General features: G+C 43.0%; 1 protein-coding gene across 5 annotated transcripts in view; it reads right to left on the bottom strand.

Annotated features, from left to right (window-relative positions):
* LOC115192447 (ras-specific guanine nucleotide-releasing factor RalGPS2) overlaps window positions 1–22,424 on the bottom strand; it is a 153,737-nt gene that overhangs the window by 114,975 nt on the left and 16,338 nt on the right. For 4 of the 5 annotated variants that reach the window (XM_029750952.1, XM_029750949.1, XM_029750953.1 and 1 more), the window contains exon 2: window positions 3,551–3,661. The gene's annotated coding sequence lies outside the window, so the exon portion shown is untranslated. Of the gene's footprint in view, window positions 1–3,539; window positions 3,662–22,424 lie in introns of all 5 variants that reach the window. The other variant, XM_029750951.1, reaches the window with a different exon arrangement.

The following is a 22,424-nucleotide window of genomic DNA, read 5'->3' on the forward strand; positions in this document are numbered from 1 at the left end:
TTGTTGTCCTGTTGGAAGGTGAACCTTCATCCCAGTCTGAGGTCCTGAGTGCTCTGGAACAGGTTTTCATCAAGGACCTCTCTGTACATGTTTCCCTTTATCCAGACTAGTCTCCCAGTCTCTGCCACTGAAAAACATTCCCACAGCATGACGCTGCCACCACCATGCTTCACCATAGGGATGGTGCCAGGTTTCCTCAAGACGTGACACTTGGCATTCAGGCCAAAGAGTTCAATCTTGGTTTCATCAGTTTCTCATGGTCAAAGTCTTTAGATGCCTTTTGGCAAACTCCAAGCGGGCTGTCATGTGCCTTTTACTGAGGAGCGGCTTCTGTCTGTCCACTATCTTAAAGGCCTATTTGGTGTAATGCTGCAGAGATGGTTGTCCTTCTGGAAGGTTCTCCCATCTCCACAGAGGAACTCTGGAGCTCTGTCAGCGTGACCATCGGGTTCTTCGTCACTTCTCCCCAGATTGCTCTTGGTGGTTCCAAACTTCTTCCATTTAAGAATGATGGAAGCCACTGTGCTCTTGGGAACCTTCAATGCTGCAAACAAAATGTGGTCTCCTTCCCCAGATCTGTGGTTCGACACAAACATGTCTCAGAGCTCTACAGACAATTCCTCCGAACTCACGGCTTGGTTTTTGCTCTGACATGTACTGTCAACTGTGGGACCTTATATAGACAGGTGTGTGCCTTTCCAAATCAATTGAATTTACCACAGGTGGACTCCTGGTTGAAGAAACATCAAGGATGATCAATGGAAACAGGATGCACCTGAGATGAATTTTGAGTCTCATAGCAAAGGGTCTGAATACGTACGTACGTACGTACGTACATACATACGTATATATATATGTATGTGTGTATATATGTATATACGTATATATATATATATATATATATATATATATATATATATACACGTATATATATATATATATACACACACACACACACACACACACACACACACACACACACACACACACACACACACACACACACACACACACACACACACACACACACACACACACACACACACATATATATAGTTTATACATTTGCTACAATAAAAAATTAAAAAATGTTTTACTTTTTCAATTTTGGATAGTGTGTAGGTTGCAGTTTTGTTTTGAATAAGGCAGTAAAGTAACAAAATGTGGAAAAAGTCAAGAGAGAATGAGAGCGCATGAGAGCGAGCGAGAAGTAGGTATGAGACAGCTGAAAGAGCTTAGGGTAGGCATTAGCCAGAGATCTGAAGTAGAGTGGATTGGGAGAAGTTAGTATGAGCCCTATCTATCTTGGAACAACTTGTACTACACACTTATAGGCTTAATGCTGCCAATCAACAACCTACAGCCGTCTCCCTATAGTCCATAATTGTATGGCTGCATACATACACCTGGGTCGTTCCACGAAAATAGCGCATTTTGCATCCCTTTGATATTTTAAGTAGAAATTGTGCATTAAAATTGTGTTTTAAAAGTCTGTTATATTAAATGAAGTCTCCTTTAATAGACTACATTTCTAATTTAATAAATCTTATTTTAAATATGAATAACGGCTTGTGAGTGCTAAAATTCAGCATTTTGATGTGTACCTCCATCAAACCTGTCACTTCGAGGAAGATTTTAACCCGCTTAATCCCAAAATGTCTCCATGTTTCACCGTCATTGTAAAGCCCTCGTTATTGTTACATTGACAAAGTCATTTCTGAAGATTATTTATTTATAAATTAATCACATGAAATAAATAAAGGTAAAAAATATATATCTGTCCCTCATTTTAAGATAAACTCTGTTACATGAACTGAACTCCCGTTTAATTATGGTGGAAAATTGAACATCAAATAGTCAAATCAGTGTAAAAGCAGGTGAGCTGCTTCTACTCTTTTTGGCCAATTGGTAGTTACAGTCTTGTCTCATCGCTGCAACTCCCGTAAGGACTCGGGAGAGGCGAAAGTCGAGAACCGTGCGTCCTCCGAAACACCGTACACCTGGCGACCATGTCAGCGTGCACTGTGCCCGGCCCGCCACAGGAGTCGTTAGTGTGCGATGGAACAAGGACATCCCTGCCGGCCAAACCCTCCCCTAACCCGGACGACGCTTGGCCAATTGTGCGCCGCCCCATGGGTCTCCTGGTCGCAGCCGGCTGCGACAGAGCCTGGACTCAAACCCAGAATCTTTAGGTGGTGAAAAACTGAGCGGGTTGAGCATAGCACGTCAACCCTGTTTCCAATAGATATTAGCGACGGGGTTATAAACAAATACATTTTAATCAATAGTTGCATATTGCGATAATATTATTGGACGATAGACTCCAAATATCGATTTCTAAAATAAAAATGGTAGGTAGCGTTAATGGGACGTACCTGTGCCAAAACTCAGGTATTTTTCATCCTATACCTTTTTCTCAATCTTTATAAATAGTGAGCCAACATGTTTTTAGCTCTTTTATTTCCCTGACTGATAAAAAACTAATTTTCTTATGCTGTCTCATCTCACTGCAGCAGACATATAGTAAGACATATGTTTGGAACATGAAATTGCAACAAAAAAATTTTATTATTGCAGAATCGAAATACATATAGAATTGTGAGATTCGTGATAATATCTTATCACCAGCCCATTACCATCTTCTACTCACAACATACAGGGGATTCAAAGAAGCAGTTTTTACTCTTTAAATTATTTGCTATCATTTTGTTTGTTTTCCTTTTTACTGTCATGAAGGACTCCATTTTATTTCAATTGTTTTAGACATAACATTTTTTTTTGTGAAGTTCGCATTCAATTGCCACTCCCTGTTACAAGGGGATTTATGGCTGATTTAAGATGAAATCGTCAACCCTGTTACTTTTTATTTAACCTTGAGATGGAAAAACTTGTTTTTGAACATTATGACAGAATGATTTTTAACAAACTTCCTTTTTTTAAACCAACTAACACTTCTCGAAAGGCACTGAATTGGTGGAACGACCCACTTACAGTACTGAAACAAATGTGTCATAGTGACATGTTTAATAATGGCCAGCTGTCTGATAACATTCCTAGTGTCCTTCCCTTCTCTCATTAAATCCTCCACACACACACACACACACACACACACACACACACACGACAGTGAACCTAATGAGGAATAAGGGAGCTGTTCAGATCACTGACATACAGCATAGAGAGACCCTGTGTGCCAGACAGACAGCACTGGCCTTTGTGTGGCTTGCTGGACTTCGTGTGTGTGCGGGTGCATCCAAGCCGAAGTACAGTCACAAAGGGCTGCCTTCCACAGACTTACCACACAGACATTCCACTGGTACAGCTGTCCTTATGTCAGTCTAGCCACCAGTTCCTCCCTCTGTCTCCAACTGTGTGTTGGCCTGTCATTATGTCCCCTGTCTAAGTGGCTACCGTACAACCAGAGTAGAACAGAGCAGTCGTTTGTCTGCCACAGCAACACAACGTTAACGTGGCTCAGATTCTGCCTGGGGCTAAGCCTGATTAGAGCTTCTACTGTAGTTTACAACACACAGACACACCTTGTACTTACTAGTTGTGTGTCAGATGGGCATTGTGCTTGAGAGCTGAGGTACGGCTGCCTCTTCTTTACGGCTCAGAGAGTGGGTGTGTTTATCTGCCTGTGTCCGACTCACACTGTAATCTTGAGGGGAGAAGAGAGAGCGCATGTTAGATTCATATGATGAGCACAGAATAAATCCATGAACACCCACACACAAAGACAAATTCACCATACACAAATAGACAATGCTACATGTATAATATATGTAATCGTATAACTATGCATTTGTTTATTTTACTTTATTTAACCAGGTGAGTTGGCACCAATTCTTTCAATTTCAGTGAACTCTGTAGACATTCCAGAAGCAAGGTGCAAAATAGCTAAAAGTAGATTTACCTAAATATGTCGAGATCGAAGGGACCTCGAGAGTAAACCATTCCTGAGATCATGTCTGAAGCTCAATTTCTGTAGGTTACCAGAAAAGTGAGGTACGGTGGTAGTTTACACAAGAGTGCTTTAAAATCGACAAAAAGAACGCAATGCATAGATTTGGGAGACTTCAAATCAGGCCAGCATACCTTCTCATACAGAGTACAGTGCTGAACTTATCGAACGTAATGAAGCGCTATACACTATGATATTCAGCATCCAGGGCCTTCAATACAGTAGCAGCACTCATTGATATTGCTATAGTCTAAAATCAGAATGAATGTCAACTGAATTATTCATTTTCTGCCATTTTAAATCAATCTATCCATCTAGGCAAGTCTGTTAAGAACAAATTCTTATTTACAAATGACGGCCTACCCCGGGCCAAACCCTAACAACGCTGGGCCAATTGTGCGCCGCCCTATGGGACTCCCAATCACTGCCGGTTGTTATACAGCCTGGAATCAAACCAGGGTCTGTAGTGACACCTCTAGCACTGAGATGCAGTGCCTTAGACCGCCGCACCACTCGAGAGCCCCCAATGTAAGGTATGACCTATTCCTATAAAATTTGCCAATTTCCTTTCTTAACTCATCAACATGTATGTTGAATGAAATGGCCAGATATTTATACGTGGGAACACGATCAATGATGGCACCATCTGAAGTATGTATGCAGCAATCATGATACATTTTTACATGACCTGGAAAAAAACATGTACCTAGTTTTACCTGCATTAAGCACTAACTTCAGTTCAACAGAGGCCCTGTGCAGTACAATAAAGGCAGACAAGCTCCGAAAGATTCTGGTCAGCCGTGGGGTCAATAGCATACATAACACTCGTGGCCCTCCCGCCTTTACAGCAGGGCAGCTCCCGCTCAGCCCAGTCAAAGCGCTTCTCTGTCCTGGCATCCCAATGGTAGAACCAGCGTCACCCCTGAAGCCATCATCCAAAAATCATCTGAAACCCAACCAAAGGCTATCTTAAATAATCCCACAGGACCCCCCCCCTCGTGGAAAACCCTTTGTGTTCAAAAAAAAATTCTGACCCGAACAATCAGTAAATACACATTGTGTTCTTTAAATAATTGACAAACCAGTGACGCACGCACAGCCTGCTTCAGGCCAATTGTTGAAAATCTCTGAATATGTCATGAGTGAGTGTGGAAGGCCTTATACAGGTAAATAAAAAGGCCTGCACAGTGTTTCGTCCTATCTAAACAATTAAAACATCATTTAAAAACAATAGAAGTAGCAGAGAATATATCCAATCTTTTGCGCAACATTTTATTTAAAAACACAAGAAGATGTGAAAGTTGGTTCCAATGATGAGCTCAGTGAATGCAGTAAGTCAGGGGAGAGAATGTTTGGCTGGAGTAACCTAAACATATCTACAGGACAACTCCCATTGCACACAGACAGCGCGCACACACAGACAGCGCGCACACACACACAGACAGCGCGCACACACACACAGACAGCGCGCACACACACACACACACACACAGACAGCGCGCACACACACACACAGCGCGCACACACACACACAGCGCGCACACACACACACACACAGACAGCGCGCACACACACACACACACACAGACAGCGCGCACACACACACACACACACAGACAGCGCGCACACACACACACACACAGACAGCGCGCACACACACACACACACACACAGACAGCGCGCACACACACACACACACAGACAGCGCGCACACACACACACACACACACACACACAGACAGCGCGCACACACACACACACACAGACAGCGCGCACACACACACACACACACACAGACAGCGCGCACACACACACACACACACAGACAGCGCACACACACAGACAGCGCACACACACACACACACAGACAGCGCACACACACAGACAGCGCACACACACAGACAGCGCACACACACACACACACACACAGACAGCGCACACACACACACACACACACAGACAGCGCACACACACACACACACACACACAGACAGCGCACACACACACACAGACAGCGCACACACACACACAGCACACACACACACACACACAGACAGCGCACACACACACACACAGACAGACAGCGCACACACAGACAGCGCACACACACACACACACAGACAGCACACACACCACACACACAGACAGCGCACACACCACACACACAGACAGCGCACACACACACACACACACACACACACACACACACACACACACACACACACACACACACACACACACACACACACACACACACACACACACACACACACAGAGGCTAGACATGAAACACTGCTAAAACACTACCCGTGTGTGGCAGTTAAAAAGCTCTGTCTCCTCAAGCTAAATGTGGTTTCTCTTGTTTAAGGCTTGTGGAACAACAGTTACAAACAAGTGTCACACCTCATCACCTTCAGGGAAGCACAAACAGGGGAACACATTTTCCAATGGAACTGAAAAGAAGAGTGATCACTCAAACTGAAATGGACAAGTTCAGGTGGTGCCTTCTACGTTTCAAACAGTTCTCTCTAAATGGCTGTGTTCAGTACGTAGTAGGCATATCAGTTTCATGCAGCCTACTGAACTCAACCTTTATTTTTCCATCCTGAGGCACCTGACAAACAGCAGCCACCAGAAGGCTCTCCACACCCACACAAGTCTACAGTTGCCTGCATGTCCAACAGAGATCCTGGTTAAGGATCAGATATGTAAAAAAAACTGTCAGCCATAATATTACGGCGCCCCTGGAGCAAATGAAGGTTAAATGCCTTGCTCAAGGGCACATCTTGTCGGCTTGGGTATTAAAATCAGCGACCTTTCAGTTACTAGCCCAACATCCTCCTGCTGTGTCAGGTTACAACTGGGGTTCGGTAATCTGAACACAGATCTGTGGTTTCTACCCTGACCCCAGAGCAGATGTCAATAAGTTCACTGTCCAGGCCAAATGACACAAGGTGTGGTAATGGCTGTAAAAGTGTTCATACCGAAAGCCACAACAATCCCATAGACTTGAGGACCTAACAGTCCATACCTAGTTGGAATAAACACCTCCCCAGCCCCTCACCAAAAGACAGACCGTCGCTCAGGGAATGGCGAGAGAACCCGGACATCGCATACACGTCACAAACAGGTCCCAATCACAAACCCAGCTCCTGATATGATGATCCACAGACAGACAGGTGAGTCCACATTAACAACACAGCAGCTCAATGCTCTGAGGATCACCGCCCCTCTGAGTCAAGGGTGTATGAATACTTTCTGAACGCATTGTACAGTGGTTCCTCTAAAAGTTGCGAGCTTACGCAGCGTGACTTAGAGGTACCCAGCATCACGGCTTCATTGCTCCAGACCACCACAAGGGGGAGTTAGAGCACTAATTATGCATTTGGGTCCCACGGTGTTTATATAACCAATCATATCGCGGTGTTTGACGGAGCCACCCGTACCTGGTGACTTTCTTCAGCAAAGATGGCTGACAAAACATCACAGGGGAAGCAAATGTAAGAAGTTATAACGTCATAACGAATCAAGCAAAAAATTTACAATTGAGAGGAATATGTTAGTTAATGTAGAGACAAACATTTGTCATAAAGTTAAATTTAATTCAGTCAAATCCAATACCAGGTGTATCAAACTCCATTATTTGAATGATGCTGTGTCTGCATGGATTATTACAATTATACACTTCAACAGTGTTTACCACTCCTGCTCCTGGGACATCAATGATTACACATTGTAACTATGCAATAGACTAGAAACATAATTTAAGAAAAGGCTGATTTGTAACTCATATATACAGAATAAAAAACAGTACATCCTGCCATCACGCCCACAAGCGTGCTGAATGACACGTGGAAGAGAGCGAGGAATGAGATGGGAGTAACAATCCAGGCTATTTGCTCTGAGACCGACATAATAATGTCATGAAACAAGCAGGGAGCAGGTTTCAAACCCTCAACATTCTAGCCCGAAGTCCAGCACGCTCTCGATTGTGCTCAAATGTTTTAATTGTGGTTGGGGCCAGATTGTGGCTAAAAACACGATATCAATTTGACTCTTTAACATGTGGAAAGGGGAAAAAGTATTATTCGTTTTTCACAAGCGTAGCAGGATGGGCTATTAGCTGAACAATAGACAACTCAACCTTTACTAAAGAATTGTCTAATAGCTGAGCTATACATTTCTTTTCCAGAACATTAACCGTGTGTAGGTAGATGTGGGACACACACACACACACACACACACACACACACACACACACACACTTGAAGTCAGAAGTATACATACACTTAGGTTGGAGTCTCCACAAATTTCTTGTTAACAAACTATAGTTTTGGCAAGTCGGTTAGGACATCTACTTTGTGCATGACATGTCATTTTTCCAACAATTGTTTAGAGAGATTATTTCACTGTATCACAATTCCAGTGGGTCAGAAGTTTATATAAACTAAGTTGACTGTGCCTTTAAACAGCTTGGAAAATTCCAGAAAATGATGTCATGGCTTTAGAAGCTTCTGATAGGCCTACCTTCAAACTCAGTGCCTCTTTGCTTGACATCATGGGAAAATCAAAACAAAATCAGCCAAGACTACAGGAAAACAAATTGTAGACATCCACAAGTCTGGTCCATCCTTGGGAGCAATTTCCAAATGCCTGAAGGTACCACGTTCATCTTTACAAACAATAGTACGCAAGTATAAACACCATGGGACCACGCAGCCGTCTTACCGCTCAGAAAGGAGACGCGTTCTGAGCGGTATGACGGCTGCGAATGTGGTTGATTGAGACACACCAAGCAAAAAAAACAGCTCTAGTTTAAACTGAAGTGTTTTCTATGGGGGTTTTGTATTATGCTAATTTGATTTCCGTGGGCCAGCGGTAATCAACTCTAAGGTTAACAGGCGATTGCATTTAGAATTGTTACGCAATGTCTGGGCTTATAAAAGCAGATGTTTCACACCAGCAGCAATCAGCTGAGGAGCTGCAGTAGCAGCTCTAGTGCTGTCTGACAAGGGATTTTTCATTGAAATTGTCTCTGTTTGCTGTCCGTGTGTGATAAGACACACGAAAATACACAAGCCACAGTTTAGTTCCACTAAGTCTTGCAAAAGAACCAATAGATCGATAAGCATGGTGGTCAAATGTATTTACATGGACTGAACTTTCCATCTCCCGGTCAATTTTTATTTTACCTTTATTTAACTAAACAAGTCAGTTAATACGTTCTTATTTACAATGACGGCCTAGGAACAGTGGGTTAACTTCCTTGTTCAGGGGCAGAACGACAGATCTTTACCTTGTCAGCTCGGGGGTTCGATCTAGCAACCTTTACGGTTATTGTCCCAACGCTCTAACCACTAGGTTACCTGCCGCCCCAATTAGGCGGGCAAAAATTCTATTTATTAGCATTTAAAAAAATATTGCCAAACGCCGCCAATTACCAGCTAAACTAAACCCTGGTGAGTGAGTGTGCATACACTTGGCTGTGAGTAAGGATAATGGATGCCCCACACCCACACACTAAGAGACAGCCCAGCCACTGACTGACTGCAAAAACACTGATATGAGGACAGAGCAGAGCATTCATCACCTTCAGACTGACTCATTCCTCTAGAAACAGCTTTATTCAGGCCACAGTCACTGACCCATGTGAGCTGTGCTATAATCTCATCTCCAAACACCACATCTATATTGAGAACCAGTTGGTCTGGCCCAGTGATGAGAGCCACAAGTCTCCACAGACAAATAGGATTAGTATGTTGTTGGTGTGACAGTTAGCTGTCCCTTGTTAGAGACTACAGGCTTGGCCGTGTGTGTGTCTGTGTGATCGGGGTCAGGATCAAAAGCTGCTGCATCCAGGTAAAAAAAAAAAAAAAACAGGCACGTGACAGTGAGGTCATGTGTGTATGTTCTAGCCATTAGCCACCCAGCAGTGCAGGACTGGGTCTGACACCCTTATATGTCGCTTTTCACACACACACACACACACACACACACACGCACGCTATGCTAACTCCCACAGCACCAGCCAGCCTCATGCATTGCTAAACGATGCAGACTGCAGCATCTTGGTAAGACCCAAAGTGTGGGATGCAGAGAAACACTGTAGCGTCGCTCTCTCTTTTATAGTCTTAAAGCCAGAGTGAATAGCGTCAACATTAGTCATCCAGTATTTGACATTGTCAGTTTTCATTAAGAGCCATTTCTGAACAGTTCGCAACAGTGATGTTAACATGTAGCCTAGGTGAACTTAGAACTCATTTTGTCAGAGACAAACAAGAACAACCCCTAAATCAAAGCAGGTCAGAGATGTTCTCAGAGAGAGAGAGTATTGATCAAAAACTAAGAGGGGGGCCTCCCGAGTGGTGCAGTAGTCTAAGGCACTGCATCACAGTGCTAGCTGTGTCACTAGAGATTCTGGGTTCGAGTCCAGGCTCCGTCATGGCTGGCCGCTGACATGGTCGCCAGGTGTACGGTGTTTCGGAGGACGCACGGTTCTCGACTTTCGCCTCTCCCGAGTCCTTACAGGAGTTGCAGCGATGAGACAAGACTAACTACCAATTGGTTACCACGAAAAAAAAGGGCTAAAAGTAAAAAAAAAAATAAACTAAGGAGGGGCCACTGAGCCAGTCACACACACACACACACACACACACACACACCATGTCACTGCAACCAGGTCGATACGCATAGGGCCCTATAAAATCAGTTACATTTTTTTTAGCTTTCTCCATTTTCAGGTTTTCGCTCTCAACATCACTAAGCTAACATAAGGAATTGACTCTTCCTAGAGCTGGCCGCCTAGCCAAACTGAGCAATCGGAGGAGAAGGGCCTTGGTCAGGGAGGGGACCAAGAAACCGATGGTCACTTTGACAGGGCTCTAGAGTTCCTCTGTGGAGATGGGATTGCCTTACAAAAGAACAACCATCTCTGCAGCACACCACCAAATCAGGCCTTCATGGTAGAGTGGCCAGATGGAAGCCACTCCTCAGAAGAAAAAAAAACTAAAGGACTCTCAGACCATGAGCAACAAGATTCTCTGGTCTGATGAAATCAAGATTGAACTCTTTGGCGTGAATGCCAAGCGTCACGGTGAAGCACGGTGGTGGGAGCATCATGCTGGGTGGATGTTTTTCAGCGGCAGGGACTGGGAGACTAGTCAGGATTGAGGGAAAGATGAACAGAGCAAAGTACAGAGAGATGCTTGATGAAAACCTGTTCCAGAGCGCTCAGGACCTCAGAAGGTGAACTTTGCCCCAGTCTAACAGGACAACGACCCTAAGCACACAGCCAAGACAACCCAGGAGTGGCTTTGGGACAAGTCTCTGAATATCCTTGAGTGGCCCCGCCAGAGCCCAGACTAAACTGCTTGGAGGAACCCTAGATTGTAAACTGTCATGGTTAAAACATATTGGTACAGTAGTAGCTAATATGGGGAGAAGATGCTCTGCATTCTTAACACTATCAACAAGGCAGGTCCTACAGGCCCTAGGTTTCCCACATCTGGACCACTGTTCAGTCGTGTGGTCAGGTGCCACAAAAAAGGATTTCGGAAAATTGCAAAATGGCTCAGAACAGGGCAGCACGGCTGGCCCTTAGATGTACAGAGAGCTAAGATTAATAATATGCATGTCAATCTCTCCTGAATGAAAGTGAAGGAGAGATTGACTTCATCACTACTTTTATTTATGAGAGGTATTGACATGTTGAATGCACCGAGCTGTCTGTCTAACTACTGGCACACAGCTCGGACACCCATGCATACCCCACAAGACATGCCACAAGGTCTCTTCACAGTCCCCAAGTCCAGAAAAGACTATGGGAGGCGCACAGTACATGGAACTCTATTCCACATCAAGTAACTGACGCAAGCAGTAAAATTAGATTTAAAAAAACTGATAATTTTTTTTTTTTAAAACACCTTATGGAACAACGAGGACTGTGAAGCAACAGAAACATTGGCACAGAGACACAATACATACACATGGAGTTAGTACTGTAGATATGTGGTAGTGGTGGAGTAGGGGCCTGAGGGCACACAGTGTGTTGTGGATCTGTGAATGTATTGTAATGTTTTTTTTGTTGTTAAATTGTATAAACTGCCTTAATTTAGCTGGACCCCAAGAAGACCCCAGGAAGAGCTGCTTTGGCAGCAGCTAATGGGGATCCATAATAAATACAATACCTGAACCTGATCGAACTTCTCTGGAGAGACCAGAAAATAGCTGTGCAGCAACGCTCCCCATCCAACCTGTCAGAGCTTGAGAGGATCTGCAGAGAAGAATGGGAGAAACTCCCCAAATACAGGTGTGCCAAGCTTGTAGCGTCATACCAAGACTCAATGCTGCAACCACTGCCAAAAGTGCTTCAACAAAGTACTAAGTAAAAGCGTCTGAATACTTATGTAAAATGTCCGTTTTTATTTTTTTTATACATTCGCAAAAACCTCTGCTTTGTCATTATGGGTTATTGTGTTAAGATTGATGCCATCAATTTAACGATACAAAATGTGGAAAAAGTCAAGGGGTCTGAATACTTTCCGAATGCACTGTACACGGCAGTGACGATGACGGAAGAACAGTCTCTCGGGAGGTAATGCGGTCGCCATTTGATGGTGAGGTATTCCAGATCGGGAGAATAAAAGGACTTGAGTTTCTGTACGTTACCACAATCACACCAGAAGTTGTAAATCGTAAACGCCTTTTTCACAGAGTTGTTTCTTCCCCACTGGATGAATGGACGGGTACAATATGACCGGAGATGGCCATGATTCCGTAAAAGGGGAGTATGTTACAGTCCCTGACGTCTCTCTTGAAGGAGATACTCGACCTGAGCTTGTCTACTTCATTGCCTAGGGACTGAATTTAGCAAATAATATACTCTGAAGTGGTGGATGGTATGCACGCTGCCTGAGTCTGACCTCTTTTCCAACGTCTGCGTTTTAGCGCAGCCCCCGGAATAGATCTGTCCATGTTTAAACAAAGGATCCAGGTCAGGGAAGTTGAATTTATGGTGAGTGACCACTGATCTAATATCCAAAAGTCATTTCAGGTTGTGGGTAATAATACAAGAAACGTGCTGAGCAAATGATGTAAGAAATAAATAAATAATAAAAATACTGCAAAGTTGTCTAGGAGCTAGAAACAGGTTGACCGTGTCCGTCTGCGCCATCTTGCTGTTAAGTGATTGTGTGAAGAGGGTTTCACTGTGGACAACGTGTGCTCAGACACCGTTCTGCAGAACAAGTCACACACACACCCCTCACCCCCCTGTGCTGAGTGGGACTGTAACACACCTTGCTTGTGTCCCTAACCCGCTGTGTGACAATGTGTGTAGGGCCCTATAACTTTGATGGAATCAAGGAATCCAGTCATTAAAATGGAATTCAATTATTGAACTTAGTAGGAAATCAACTAAAAGTATTGAACTCATTAGAAAATGCATACATTTTTCCCAAGATAAAACATGAACAAAATGCATCAGTGGTGTTTTCCTTCAACTTTCTGAAGATACAAATGTAATGTTAACTACAGGGTGCCTACCTGGCACCCCTGCCTACCTGGCAGAACATCAGGATTATTTGCATCAATCCAGTGGCCATTTGTTTTGCTAACTCTGCAATCACATGAGCACTACAGAAACACAGCTAACAAACAACGGTCTCTGGCTGGTGTGCAGTTGAATTAAGGGTTGTCGGTCATGGAATTTTGGATGACGATAATTGTCCAGCCAAATGACCACACGGTCTCCACAATAGTCTAACCGTTCAAATATACGCACATTTTCTCCTCTTCCTTGCTCCTGAATGAAAGGTTTATGTATTTATTTTCATTTAACTAGGCAAGTCAATTAAGAACAAATTCTTATTTACAAATGGTCTACCCCGGCCAAACCCGGGATGATGCTGGGCCGCTCTATGGGACTCACAATCACGGCCGGATGTGATACAGCCTGGATTCGAACCAGGTACTGTAGCGACGCCTCTTGCACTGAGATGCAGTGCCTTAGTCCGCTGCGCCACTCGGGAGCCCAAATGTGTTTATATATGCTGCCATAGAAATAGAATGAATAGAACGGCCGGCCTTATTCAAGTAAATGATGGCGTAATGGATGGACTGGCCATTGCAAGTGTACCCATAGGAGCAAAGCTAAGTCGAAAATATACCGGTAAAAACTACGTTGTCACAAATCTGGGACTAGCGCCATTGCTAACTAGCATAGCTTGTCTTCAACCTAGAGTAAAAGCAGGTAGTGTGCCATTCAATATGTGCTGTGATTCGTTGATTCAACTCAACTGACATTACAAAAAAATACATTCCATTGCATGACCGACATCAGTTAACATAATTCAAATTAACATTATGGAAATTATTGCATCACAATAGTAGGCAGCCATTGCGAGTGTACCCATGAGTTTACAAGTCAAATTGTCAGGGTTTGAGGTTCCAAACCCATTCTATTTCCAAGTGTGCTGCTGCGTTGTGGGGGGCATTGCCTACACAGCCAAATATTTATTTGCTAGTTTCAGCCAGGAGCAACAAAGTGTCATCAAGTTGTTAAGACTCCATGTTACCGTAAAAAACTGACTCATCTGCATGAATGCGCAGCCGTCCCGTCTTCATGCAGCTTCTTTTTTCTACGACAGTTATTTTAATGTTAAATGACGGAGTTCATCTATAACCATGGGTTACATAGCAAGTTGGAGGTTAAATTGAGGTTTTGCTCTGATTTAAAAAGTTTGATACTGTTAAATCAAAAATATTTTCGCATTTTCATAAAACTTTCCTTAACTCATGTGTTATTCTTTGGTATTTGAATGCCTGTTTTGTTAGTCACTTTTACTTTATCAGAATAATTATTCTCTATGACCATGTATTTCAATAGATTCAGTTGCAGTTCTTACTTTTGCCACAAGGGGCATTGTGCCGATATCTAGAGTGCTTTTGACACCAGCACTGTCTCACAGGCAAGATCCATGGCAAAAAAGTAATTGGGCCCAGTGAGCGCCTTCAGCGCCAGTACTGCCTCACAAGCACAATTCATGGCAAAAAAAAAAGTACATGTGGCAAACTCTTGCTAGAAAATAAGCAGTTCTCAGCTGTTAGCAGTCTCTTAAGGACAGTAAGAATATATATATATATATATATATATATATATATATATATATATATATATATATATATATATATATATATATAAAACAATTAACATTGAAATAACGTTGTGTAAGCAGAAGTAAAAATCCAAACCGTTCCACGCATCAATACTGGTAAAAATACTGCTTACCGCCCAGCCCTAGCATTAAACTACCACCAGCCAAATGCTGGGTAAAAATCTGAGGGCCGGTAAAGTTTCAGTCCCTAGTGATGATGGGAGAGAGAGAGCACAGACCCTCTCCCTCTCAAACACATTGAGAATACTCAGATGACACACAGGTATGTTCTCAACAGGACACACAGACATTGAGGCACACACACATGCTGGCTGTTAGCCTGGCTCCAGTCTTTTTGTGAAATTCTGCTGGTCTCCAATCTTGGCAGCAGCTCTGACCTTGCATGATTTTACTCACCCCCCCACACACACCAGAAGACAAAATATATATGCTGATAACAAAATATATAAACACAATATAGATTCAAAACATGCTTAATAAAACTAACATTTTGATATTACGGCTGGTTCGTCCTTGCATCCATAGCTTTGTGTCAGTAGCTCTGTACTATTCTCCAGCTGGTAAGTGAAAGGGTGCTGCAGGCTGGCACGTGTGGGCTGTGTGTGTGAGAGTGTGCTGTGTGTGGGAGTGTGCGGGAGTGTGCTGTGTGTGGGAGTGTGCACGTGTGGGGGGACTAGAGAGTGTTCTGTGTGAATGCCTCTGGCCTTATTTGTGGGCCACAGGGGAGCAGCCAGCCTGGTCTCGTCCCAGCTTCTCCTGCTTAAGACTGGAGGGCCGGAGCTCAGCGACAGACGAGTAGGAAGAAAGGGAGGGAGGAGAGGAAGTGTTGTACAGGCAGCAGCAGTGCAGATTGTTATGGTGGGTCAGTCAGTCAGTTAATGTGTGGAGTAATAAGGCAGGGGAACAATAGCCAGAAGAGCTCCGTCACTAGAACCATGCTCATAGGAAACTGCCTGAGATCTCACTATGAGTCCTATGGAGTTTATGCTGTCTACACTACAGCAACGCAGGACATTAAGGAGCGTTTAGCATCAAAGTTCAATGTTCCTATTAGTGAGACACTCAACTGTCATGTCAAGTGAAACTAGAACTAAACTAAATGTGGGTTAATTACAGCAACATTACCCTGTCCCACATCCCATCACAATGTTAAATGCATCTTGCCTCATCACAAGCCAGGTGTCATGACTGGAGTCAGGAGTGGTCCGAGGACTAGAGGTCACCAAGAGGTCAAAGGTTATCCTGGTCTACAAGCACCATGTAGCAAATCCAATGTTGACCCCACTGATCTAGGGTTTGTTGTGCATTTTCCCCCACTAATGATTAAAGGGATACTGTGAGATTCTGTCCCTTGTTCTACTTACGCAAGGTCAGAACTTCTGGATACCATTTTTATGTCTTTGTGAGCAGTATGAATGTCATTTCACGAACCAATGCTAACTAGCATTAGCACAATGACTGGAAATCCACAGGTACAGTAGCAATGCTAATATACACAAGTTCAACGGACTCTGGGTAAGTAGAACAATGGGTTAAATGCCAGAAGCTAGAGCTATCCTTTTAATGATTGATCAGTAGCTTGCTGTTGCCACAGCAAGAATAGCCTCTCGCCGACTCCCTCTTGCTCTCCTTCTCAGTCTCTACCTCCCCCCAGCAATCTCTCTCTCTCTGTGTTTATGATGAGTAACTGGTATAAGCCTCCAAGCTTCCCTTTAACACACAGAGACAGAGAGACAGAGCGAGCGAGTTTCCGTTAGCCGGCAATTGCCAGCTTTTGGCCGATAACAAAAATTAACAGCCAATAAGAAAACTTGACGACAAAATGACCGGGAGAAAAACAATCCCACTGCAAAATAATGCACTTTATTCATTGATGGAAACACATTTCCCCATCATGCTTATCGGTCTATAGTTCACTTAGCATAATTTTGTGGAATTTAAAATGGCCCTGTGTGTATTTTAGTTATCATGCATCTTATCCAACAACTAATCACACGCACAGCATACAGAGCCTAATTTCAGCTAGATTTATCCTGCAGCTCCTCAGTTGTTTGCTGCTGGAGAAAAACGTCTGCTTTTATAAATCCAGTCATTGCGCAACAATTGTAAATGCAATCGCATGTTAAAAACAGTTGATGGCCACAATAAAATAAATTGCTACTATTTTTGTTCCTCAATTGAAGCGCACCACCCATTCGCCATTCAAGTGCACAGGCAACTGTAGGCAGGCTATCAGCAAGTCACCCACCACTTTGCAATGCGAGTTGGAGGCAGTAGGCATTATGAAAACACGAGCTTAAATCATTTGAAACCTGAACGTTTCACTTCATAAGAGGCATGTCTTACCTTGCATCAAATAAGCCTAGGCAAAATCCAACCAGAAACATGGAGGAAATTCTTTTATAAAGACTTCCTCATATGCCATTGAAACCAGCATTTCTTTCATATCTCCTTTCTTTTGTTGGCCAGAAGCCAAAAAGGCACAATACTAGTCGTATTCCCCTCTAAATTTCACAGATTTTCATCTGTCACATTTGGAAAAACACGCATCAGGTGTGCTGTTGAGATTGGTGTTATCCCGCAAATTACATTTTATCGGCTGCTTTATTACAGGAGTTACATGTTCTGTTAATATAAATTTGACATTCTGAGCACATTTTACCGATATCGATAATCATGACAATTAACCTATACAAGAAATGTGAAGTTTGAATTGAAATAAGTGCTAATATGGGCTATTGCTAAGAATACAATTGATAGTTACAACATTCAAAAAGTAGTAGTGTCAATGGTCCTGTAATATACAAAAGTAGGCCAACCTAAATGTATCATTCTTTTGATCGTTATAATTCAGTACATTTATAGTGATATGGATTTGTCCATATTGCCCAGCTTCAACACCCAGTTATTTTCCCAGGAGAACGTGCCAGTCGGGCCCTGGGGCTTTTGGGTGGAATAGACTTTAGAGAGCTGACATGCTGGAACCTGACAAAGCAAAGGCACCCCTGTCTAAAACACACACCTTGCACTTTCACTCTGATACACACCTTCTCTCAAACACACTCCATCTCATCCTCTCTCTACTCGCAGGCCAGGCAAGAACAATGCCCTGGCTCTGGTACTGACAGGCACAGTAAAGCCTGTGGAAGCTGTATAATTTCCTCTCATCCAACATAGCTAGGGCACACACACACACACACACACACACACACACACACACACACACACACACACACACACACACACAGGGAAAAGCCAAAGGAAATTAAGATGGGGAGTGTTCAGCTATAGTACATCTATGTGACCTCCTGTGTGCTTTCCATGTTGATTGAAGCTGTTCAGCAGGCAGTACTGTGGAGGCATGTTGAGCTTTGATCCTGCTGGGCCCATCTCCGCAGGGGTCTATGGTAAGAGCTGGGTTAGGACTGCTTTATGAGCTGGAGAGCGATAGAGGTGTGTGTGTGTGTGTGTGTGTGAGAGACCCTCCACTAACCCACCCCTCTGAAACTCAGCAGAGCCTCTCCATCCTCACTCAGTGACTTCATGCCCCTCTTTCTCCATTTTATTTTCTGTTCTATCCCCCTGCAGGTTGTTGGGAGGTAGTGGAGCAGCTAAATAGCCACAGATGTTCCCCACCACACATTCAATAAAAAGGCTAAAGGCATCCCGCATGCTCCCATCTCAAACAATTTAGAACAATTTGTGCATATGATGACTTTTTGTGATGCTTATTTTGTTCTTCAGCAAGGGTTTTTTCATCTGTCGGTAGCAAAGTCTACGCCCCTTCGCCAGTGATTGGTCAACAGTAGGGATTCTTCAAAGAACAGTTTGTTGTCATTCTACGAGAGACATAATTCATGCACATTTTTAATTTTGAGAAATGCTAAATGTAAAATTGCGCAACTACGATCTCTGCAAAACTGTCAAAATAACTTAAGAAATCTGTCAGTGATCTGACTATTTTGAGAAAGTGTATACTGGTTATGGTGTCTTAAGATGGACGAACAGTACGATTGCAACTTTCTTCTAGTTTTTAAGGGAGTATGCGAGCACACTCGTTCAGTTCGCCGAGTTTGACTAGGTGTCAGCCGAACCGACGCATGTATGCGGAAGGGCTTTAGGATGACATTTTACACTACTAATCACGCTAGATTAAGTAATATTACCTTTTTAAATAGGCTTGTTTTTAGACTTACTTGTTTTGGCTCTGTACTCCAGCACTATGGATTTGATTACACAATGACTATGGGAGGTTAAAGTGCAGACGGTCAGCTTACATTTTTTATCCATATCAGGTAAACAGTTTAGATACTACAGCACTTTTTGTACATAGAGGTTCCCTAAAATGGAGCGACTAAGGTATTTGAACAAATTCACTTAGGCTGTGTGTGTGTATTACGGCAGTCAGAAAGGTTAGTATTTTGTCACATATTCCTAGTATGTAATGTGACACTACAAACTTGGATACATTTGCAAATCGTTTTTGATGTTTCAGATTATGTTGTGCCCAATGGAAATTAATGAAAGTCTACGCCCCTAGTGTCATTTTGGAGTCCCTTTTACTGTAAATAAGAAAAATGTTTAACACTTCTACAATAATGACATGCACTAGAACTTTAGCAACTACAAAGTATTTTTTAAACATTGACATGTGTCAATGTGTACAAGGCTCTAGACGACCTTTTCCCACTGGTGCTATGAACTTTTTCAATTGATGGAACCAGCACGATTTGGTCACAAAAAATCTTAGCAGCTGCGCAGCGATACTGACATGACCATGTCCCATAATGTTCCTCCATTCTATACAGAACCAGGCTAATGATGACTAGGGCGGCAGGTAGTCTAGCGGTTAGAGCAATGGGCCAGTAACCGAAAGGTCGCTGGTTCAAATACTCATTCCGACAAGGTGAAAATAATCTGTTGATGTGCCCTTGAGCAAAAAATAAATTTAAAAAATCCCCTTGTCTATCTACACACAATACCCCATAATGACAAAGTAAGAGGTATTTACATATTTATTAAAAATAAAAAAACTGAAATATCACATTTACATAAGTATTTCAGACCCTTTACTAAGCACTTTGTTGAAGCACCTTTGGCAGCGAATACAGCATTGAGTCTTCTTAGGTATGACACTAGAAGCTTGACATTCAGGCCAAAGAGTTAGAATCTTGGTTTCATCAGACCAGAGGAGTATTTTTCTCATTGTCTGAGACTCTTTAGGTTCATTTTGGCAAACTCCAAGTGGGCGGTCATGTGCCTTTTACTAAGAGGTGTGGCTTCCATCTGGCCACTCTACCATAAAGTACTGATTGGTGGTGTGCTGCAGAGATGGTTGTCCTTCTGGAAGGTTCTCCCATCTCCACAGAGGAACTCTGGAGCTCTATCAGAGTGACCATCGGGTCACCTCCCTGACCAAGGCCCTTCTCCCCCGATTGGCCGGGCGGCCAGCTCCAGGAAGAGTCTTGGTGGTTCCAAACTTCTTCCATTTAAGAATGATGGAGGCCACTGTGTTCTTTGGAACCTTCAATGCTGCAGACATTTTTTGGTACTCTTCCCCAGATCTGTGCCTCCACACAAACCTGTTTTGGAGCTCCACGGACAATTCCTTTGTCCCCATGGCTTGGTTTTTGCTCTGACATGCACTGTCAACTGCGGGACCTTATATAGACAGGTGTGTGTGTGTGTGTGTGTGTGTGTGTTTCCAAAAATTGAAATTACCCCAGGTGAACTCCAATCAAGTTGTAGAAACATCTCAACGATGATCAATGGAAACAGGATGCACCTGAGCTCAATTGAGTCTCATAGCAAAGGTTCTGAATACTTAGGTAATTAAAAAGGTTATTATTTAATACATTGCAAAAATTAACAAAACAAAACTTTGCTTTGTCATTATGGGGTATTGTGTGTAGATTGCTGAGGATATTTGTATTTAATCCATTTTAGAATAACGTAACAAAATGTGGAAAAAGTCAAATGGTCTGAATACTTTCCAAAGGAACTGTGTGTGTACACACACACACACACACTTTTTTTGGGCCATCTTTTAAATCACTATGCCCTTGCAGGACTTGACATTCAGCAAAATTTGCCAGTGGCACACCGGGCCAAAGCTACTGGCCCAAAATAAAAGAATAATGGCCTGAGAAAGCGGATGATGCTCACACCATTTAAAATGTTATCTTTTATTTGTGAGCGGAGAAAATGGCCTATAATGACCTACCCTCCATAGACAAACAATGAACTTTGACATTTTTACATTGATCATTTGGAGGGGGGGGGGGGGGGGGGGGGAATCACCTTTTTTGGAGATTGCACAAAAGGTTATTGTTAGTGATTGAAACAGTCACTCTACAGTTTCATCTTTTGGTAAATTCTGTTTAACTGCTTTTATTTTTCTAGGTCCACTAAAATAAAAATTCTACGTCCATAACAAAGGGATACTTTGTGAGTCAGGTGAACTCATGGATAGCACTTTTATATCTCTGTGTTCAGTATAAAGGAATTTAGACGTAATTTCACGAGCCAACACTAGTTTGCAATTGCGCTAGCGCTAGTTAGCAACTTCCTTCAAATTGCACACAGAGACATAGAAATGGTATCCACAAGTTCATCAAATCCCAAAGTATACCTTTAAACCACATCAGGAGACCACTTTTGAGGTCTAGGAACAATCCCCCCCAAAAATGTAGAGGGTGTGCCTAGCAAGAGTCCGTTGTGTTTGGCTTGCAGTGTTTATGTATTGTACAGTAGGCTGCATGTGACGGCAGAGTTAGCTAAATAAACGCACCGCGATTGATACAAATCATATAATTCTGCCAGGTTAGCCCACTTTGCAGTCAACATTTAATTGTGAAGGTTTTTTGGGAAAGCCTTCAGACAATGTTGATTCAAACAGCACATGATGACTGAATTGTGCGTTGCAATGATTCATCCAAGATTTCCGAACAAACTGTTTGAATAGCTGGTCTACATACTACCTTATGTATAAATTTTTTTTTATTTTTTTTAACATTTTTAAAAATTCTACAGTTAAGAACAAATTCTTAATTACAATGACGCCCGGACAACGCTGGGCCAATTGTGCGCCGCCCTATGGGACTCCCAATCACGGCCGGATGTGATACAGCCTGGATTCGAACCAGTAACTGTAGTGACGCCTCTTGCACTGAGATGCAGTGCCTTAGACCACTGCCTGTGTGTGTGTTAACCTGTTGGGGCTAGGGGGCAGTATTTGCACGGCCGGATAAAAAAAACATACCCGATTTAAACTGGTTACTACTCTT

The sequence above is a fragment of the Salmo trutta genome, chromosome 4 (assembly GCF_901001165.1).
Source record: "Salmo trutta chromosome 4, fSalTru1.1, whole genome shotgun sequence".
In the NCBI taxonomy this organism is placed as follows: Eukaryota; Metazoa; Chordata; class Actinopteri; order Salmoniformes; family Salmonidae; genus Salmo; species Salmo trutta.